The 7,517-nt window shown below is 43.1% G+C and overlaps 1 pseudogene; it reads left to right on the top strand.

Annotated features, from left to right (window-relative positions):
• Nucleotides 1–283: 283 nt before the first annotated feature.
• Nucleotides 284–2,346, top strand: LOC144528491 (uncharacterized; annotated as a pseudogene).
• The last annotated feature ends 5,171 nt before the right edge of the window (nt 2,347–7,517 follow it).

Below are 7,517 nucleotides of genomic sequence, written 5' to 3'. Positions count from 1 at the left end.
CACTCCACCACACACGATGGTGTGTTCAAAGTATTTTCACAAAGGTAAGTTACAATTACTCTCTGTAAATTTTATGTTCTGGGCAAATAACCAGCGTGTTTTGTTTGACTTAACCAGACCATTAGATTTGACGTTAGGCCAATGTTAACTGTTAACTAGCATGAAATGGCTAGAAAATGAGCTTAAGTTACCAATGTACTAAAGCGTAGTTTTAAATGTTGTACATCTAGGCTACATAGCAATTTATTTGGTGACTGTGGTTGCAGGCAAACCTGTCTATGAAATGTTGGAGTGTGATCCTGACTGGGCCCCTTCTCTGTACCTCGGCCATACTGAGGTCAAAGCTACGAACACAGACCGGTTCAAGCGGTTTAGGAGAAGAGCGACGAGGTCACAACAACAGCAACCCCCATCGCTAGGCACTGACAACACTGGTCCTGAGGCTGAGTTGGAAGCTCACATGAATCAACCCCCATCGCCAGGCACTGACCACACTGGTCCTGAGGCTGAGTTGGAAGCTCACATGAATCAACCCCCATTGCCAGGCACTGACCACACTGGTCCTGAGGCTGAGTTGGAAAATGCAGCACCTTTATACCCAGGTAAATAGTAAAAGAATACAATATATGTTGCCCCCTGTGTATAGCTAATCTAGATTCCTTAGGAATAGAGGTTGTGATATGACACAACATTTCTTTTTATTGTTACTGTCAGACAACACTACACCTGCAACTGAGATGGAAGGTCCCGTGAATCCACCCCCATCGCCGGGCACTGTCCACATCGGTCATGAGACTGAGTTGAATGAAGAAGCACATTTGTTCCCAGGTAAATATTAGTAACAGATGCAAGTAGACTCAATATATTTTATGTCCAATGGTGTTTCTTTATCTAGACAAAGGATTGAACTTACACTGCCATTCAAAAGTTTGGGGTCAGTGAGAATTTTATTTAAATTTTTTGGAGGGAAGAAATCAATACTTTTATTTATCAAGGAATAATTAAATTGATCTAAAGTGACAGTAAAGACATTTATAATGTTACTAAAGATTCTATTTCAAACAAATGCTGTTCTTTTGAACTTCCTATTCATCAAAGAATCCTGAAAAAAAAACTGTACAACTGACAGACCGACCGAACTGTTTTCAACATTGATAATAATAATAATAATAATAAATGTTTCTTGTGAGCATCAAATCCTCATATTATATTGATTTGTGAAGGATCATGTGACACTGAAGACTGGAGTAATGATGCTGAAAATTCAGCTTTGATCACAGAAATAAATTACTTTACTATATATTCACATAGAAAACAGATGATTTACACTGGAATAATATTTAATACTATAACTGATTTTTGTTGTATTTTTAATCAAATAAGCGTAGCCATGGTTAGCCTTCTTTTAAAAGCATTTAAAATCGTACCGAGCCCAAACTTTTGAACGGTACACAGAGTTGTAGCTTTTGAGCCTCAGACTCAAAGAAATAATCCGCTTGCAGGAGGAGAATCGAAAACTGAAGGGAGAGCTCTCCAAAAAGGCCCTGGATGAGAATTTTCTCAAAGACAATGATTCAAAGGTGAAGTACTACACTGGCCTTCCATCTTTCAGTCTATTGATGGGTGTGCTGATGCAAATCATTCCCAGTCTACGAAAATCAAAAACAAAAGAAAGAAAACTCTCCCATTTTCAAATGCTCCTCCTGACCCTTATGCGCTTAAGACTTGATCTGCTTGTCGAACATGTTGCATACCTCTTTGACATTAGCCAACAAACTGCATCCAATCTGTTCATTGAGACCATCAATGTACTGCATGCACACCTCAGCCCTTTGGTGTACTGGCCAAAGCGACATTGTATACAGGCAAGCATGCCACATCAGTATGTAGAGATGTTTGGGAATCGTGTTACTGTTATTATTGACTGCTTTGAGCTTTTCATTGAAAGGGCGCAACATCTACGTGCAAAGGCACAGACATATTTAAACTACAAAAGCATTCACACAATGAAATATCTCATTGGCATAACACCACAAGGTACTATCTCTTTCATTTCCAAAGGGTGGGGGGGGGGGGCGTGCCAGTGATAAGCAGATCACCGAGAACTGTGGCTTTCTTCAGAAGCTCTCGCCTGGAGACCTAGTGTTAGCGGACCGTGGATTTGATATTAAAGAAAGTGTTGCCCTTGTGGGTGCTACACTGAAAATACCTGCCTTCACCAGGGGCCACAGCCAACTTAATGCAAAAGATGTGGAAGAGACCAGGAAGTTAGCTCATGTCAGGATCCACATGGAGGTAGCTCAGCTGGAGGCACAGGTAGGTCAGCTGAAGGGGGGGTGCTGGTAGTTTGTGCTCCTTGACATTGTGCTTGGGTGTTTTACCTGGCTGTAATGTGGCCAATGTTTTTCTGACTGTGTTCTGTGCTCGTATTTTTGGGTTTGTCTGTGGGCTGGGAATCGGCTGATGGCACAGGTAGCTCAGCTGAAGGCACAGGGGGTGGGGGTTGAGTGTAATGACGGGCTACAAGCTCAGGTAGGACAACCTTGTAAAAAAAAATGTTGTGCGGTTGGCAAAAGTGTCTCCCAAAGTTCTACGTCATGCATGACACGCACAGTTGCAAGGCTTTTGGTCGTCCAAACAACAAAGTCACAGAACTGTGACTCGGTGACAAAGATCTGAGTTTGTACCTGTTTGTAGTACTTGTGGGTCTGCTTCAACTCCATCCTTCCTTCTGTGAACTGCAGACAAAACTCCTTGTCAGTACATGCATGCAGAATATTATGGTCCTGGTGCTTAAAAGGGCATTTAATCTCCACACATCTTTTCCCACAATATGCACAAGTGCATCAGGAGTCGCGCCTATTTCAGGGGAAGAAGGGTTTATGAATCCACAGAGTTCCACTTTCATGTCCCTGTGCCGCAGCTCCGTCTGTGTGATGTAGGCGACCCTTGCCTTATCCTCTTTTTCTCTCCCCCATTTAATGGCCTCTGGGCCATTGTCAGTCTGTCTCAGTGAAGGTTTCTGTGGATAGCACACCTTCTCCACAGTTGACTTTGCTGGTCTGGTTATGGAGGTGGAGACAACAGCGTGCATGATGGAGGCGGTTATCCTTCCAGCCCGTGTGCTGTGCCATATGTCAGACTTGTGCTGCTGTCTTGTGTTCTTTTCCAGTGCAGCTGCCTCTGTGGCTGTCACTGCCACAAGGTGTGTCAGGCCCTCACAGTGTTGAAGCAGGACCGACAAGTCACAGCCATCCATTCGTGGGTCGCGAAGACGCAGCAGTGACTTGGGCAGGACACATGGCTGAATGGGGTCAGCATAGAGGTGGCAGAATTCCTCCATTACAGAGCACAGTCCGGATCTGTGTGCATGCATGAGTTCTGTGAAGGGTTTTAAAACGGCAAGTCTCTTCTGCGGTAAACATGTGCCACCTGAGCGGGTCCGGATCTTGGGTGCTGTGCTGGTGTCTCCACAGATTGTCCGATCAAGTGCATTTTTTCGGGCTGAGCTTGTTGTAAAGTCAATAGTATGGCCAGGCACTCCTTGCACTTTGGTTATATTGGAGGGCATCACCCAGTACGCTTCAACATCTGTTGGAGTCACATTTCCCCGCAGACGCACAGCTGTATCAACCTTGTACAGGAGGGCTGCCACATGTGCGCACTTCTCTGCCACGCCAGCCATACAAGTGCAGTGAGCGCTCTCCACTTCCCCACATGCTGTAAGTATGACCCATGGCTGTAGGGGCTTCTGGCTGAGTCGCATGGAGTGATTCACCTAAGACAATAAAAGCATTATTAATAGCTTGTAGAGAAATACAAAACAGTAGGGCTGTAACGATTATAATCGTGATTAATCGCATCCAAAATAAAAGTTTGTATTTACATAATAAATGTGTGTGTACTGTGTATAATTATTTTGTATATTTAAAAACACATACGTGCATGTATATATTTAAGAAAAATGTGTTATTTACATATAAAATATTTATATATAATATAAATTATATATAAAACTATATAGCTACAGTATATACATGCAAATATTTCTTAAATATAAACAAGCATGTATGTGTTTTTAAATATACAAAATAATTATACACATTATGTAAATATAAACTTTTATTTTGGATGCGATTAATCACGATTATAATCGTTACAGCCCTACAAAACAGTACTAGCAAGACACATTGAGCTATTTGATGCATGCAGCCAATCAGGGGTACAATGTGGTTGGAAGTGGGCTGGGGATGGATGGGCTTACCTGCATACTACACTGATTTGTCCACAACACCAGTAAACTCACTCCCTTCATACATACAACACACTGCCCCCAGCCCCCACATGTAAACCATTCATCACCTTTACATCATTCATCCCTCCCCTCTATCTTAATGCAGCCCTTAGCCCCCCCCTCCCCCCATGCTAACTATCTGTTATTTAACAGTCTTTTAAATATCTTTTATTTAACAGGCTCATGCACCAGTAGCTCCAACAGTGTTTTACTAGAAAGCACATTTAGTAAGAGCAGTAAACGAGTCAAAGTTTTCACAATTTACCATTTAACTTATGCATGATGTGTTTGTCTTAGTAAGTTATGTTGGTTTGTTGAATTCTGACTGCATGCAGATAGATGAGAGAGAGCGAGGAGTGTGGCGCTTAAAACATTAGCATACCTTTGAATGGACGACAGTTTTCTTCCCCACTTTTACAATCTCCAGGTCCTGGACCCATCCATCTGTAAAAAAGACCTGGGCCTGCTGCAGCGACTTGAAGTTACTGAAAACTTTGTGTGTGTATGCACTAACACTTAATATCATGTTGTTGTATATGTTATATATATGGGTGCTGGAAGTTGGGCAACAGGTTGACGTCCCTTGACCAGTCGCTATGCTTGTAAGGATCCAGTCCTTTGATTCCCTTTGTTTTCTCGTCATATCTCGTCTTTGCATTAGGATTTAGTTTTAGGCGGTATGGTCCGACAATGTTTTCTTTAGCCCGCTGCATTTTGTAGGATTATATTCTGTTTTTCACGCTAAGTTTTCATTATTTTCATGCCAGAACACTAGCCTGCTATGCCAGCCCATGTAAACTGGCCAAACATACCCATAATTCTTTGCGTTCTGATGACGTTGTCGCCCTTTTGGTCATGTCTTAGCGATCGCTATATCCATCTCATCTGCTCAATGAATTGAAGGATAATAGCATTAACAGGGACCCTATGACTTTTTTCAGTGACAGATATCGTTTTAGAATATGCCTACTATAGAGATAGGCTAGATTATTGGCAATGAATAAAGAGTTGCGATTAGCTTGCTAAGTTAACCATTTCTTGTATTTCCCTCGTTCACACTAGCTAGACTATAGTCCATAGAAAACCAAAATATCCCCTTTCCTTTACCTTCCTTTACCTCAAGAAAACGTAGCAAAATGTATGCAGGTCATTAAAAACAACTTACAATTTCACTCTGTGTCACTACGGGGGGGAAGGGTGCATAGCGAGTTCAGACCAAAGAGTAGCGACGAGACGAGATGAATCCCCCAGTTACTTGCAACGCGCCGGTCTGCAACGCTCTGAAAGCTGCCAGTTCACACCAATGCAACGAGACGGTGCGGTACATCATCTTGATAGCACAACGACTCTCTACTTCTGTCTAACTTCCGACTTTTCGGCTATTTATTTGTAGCTATTTATTTGTAGCTATATATATCATTTGTTGTGTCTAAATATCAATGAGGATACATTGAATTGTTATTGTTCTTATTATTATTTAGGGGGGCTTGGGAACATTTTGGGGTAGCTTCAGCCCCCCTAAAATAGGCCTAACGACGTCCTAATTTAAATATCTTTATAAAAAAGACTCATAATGGAGAAGTTCGGTGTGTACTAGATGTTGTTCAGGACAATGTGTTGCCTGGTCATGGAGGTGAGGACAATGGAGTGGGTCACTGAGAGCATAGATGTGATCTTCCTTCTACTGTGTAGAAGCATCACGGTGTGTCATCCTATCAGTCATCTAATCAGTCATCTCATCAGTTATCAGCAGTGACGGACTGGGGAACAAAAAACGGCCCTGGCATTTCCACCCACCAGTTCTATCTGCAACTCGTAGATAGAACACACACTTTTGATAGCCCCAGTGATGGTGAATGTAAACTCCCATGCTATAAACAACTGCACCAAAACAGACATATCAATGCACAACCCCAATGCATAAAAAAATGAATAAATCATCAGAGCCAGCCGCTCCATAATAAAAAATGTCTTACATGATCTGATCCTCTGAAGTAGCCACACTTACTGTACTGTTGCTACACTCCCTCCTGCAGCATTGGTCTCCATCTCTGTTGTTTCTGGTAATCCACATTCAGACCCACAGCAGGCTTGTTGTTCTGTGTTGGTTAGTTCCATAGATTCGTAATCCATGTCTATCTCTTCATCCTCTTCATTTTGATACAAAACAATGCAGAACAAAAGTTTGTGACTGTAGAAGGTAACCATGACTGTGATATCAAGAGACTCATATGTGGTATAAATACTGATCAGATTACTACACTGATAGGTGTAAAGGATTTGGAGAAGTTTGGCTATCAGTTAGCCAAAGAATATTATTATTGACGCTTGAAAGGGGGCCGAGAGAAATTATATTGGCCGCCGTTTACAATTAAGGGGCCGCATGGCTGTGACAATCATGCGGCTCCCTGATTGGCCGGCCGGCCCAAACGACCCACGGCCCCTCTGGCATCTGCCCAAATTCCAGATTACCAGTCCGTCACTGCCCATTAGTCTCCTGCCTTGCAGAGTTGGTTGAGGGTGTTTCTGTAGAAATAACACACACAGTAAGTAATCAACAATAAGGTTAATCATTTTGCTGCCTTCCGACATAACCAGTCCTGGACATCAAAAGTAAAATTTGATCTTACCTGGGAGCCTCACAGGTATCCGACGAGCCTTTTTCGTCGTCTGAGTAACATATCCCAACCATTTCTCAGGGTATGGGTGTTGGTGTATCCACATATATGGAAAGCCAGCAGGGACAATATACTGTGGCTGTGGTATTTCTCTGCCTTTAGAAGATGGGCATGTAGTGTGTTTGGGGAAAATATTCAGCATGGACAAAGGCGGTGACTCCATTGTCAATGATTTTGAACGGATTCTCGGCAGGGCGGCCATATCTCTGGACATTGCCCTTCCTGTAAACCTGACAGCGCTCCTCTCTTAGTTAAAATGAAAGAAGTACGAGGGTGCAAAGGTGCGGAGCCCTTGTCCTGCCAGCAGCCTCTGCTTCCTCGGCCTCTTCGGCAGGTGCAGGTGACTGCCGATGTGCACAGGAGATTTTTGACAGTGGCCTTTCCAGGCATACCAGGGGCTGTAAAGGTGTGTGTATCGCTGAACCTCGGCCAACACTCAAGGTTGTGGCATGAGACCAGGAGGCCTCAGGCCCTGACTTAAAGCTGTGCGAGGGCGTAATAAGCTGTGCAGTAAGCCGCGCAGTAAGCTGTGTAGTGACCCGCAC

The sequence above is a fragment of the Sander vitreus genome, chromosome 14, assembly GCF_031162955.1.
Source record: "Sander vitreus isolate 19-12246 chromosome 14, sanVit1, whole genome shotgun sequence".
NCBI lineage: Eukaryota > Metazoa > Chordata > Actinopteri > Perciformes > Percidae > Sander > Sander vitreus.
This window is presented reverse-complemented; position numbering and strand designations above follow the sequence as displayed.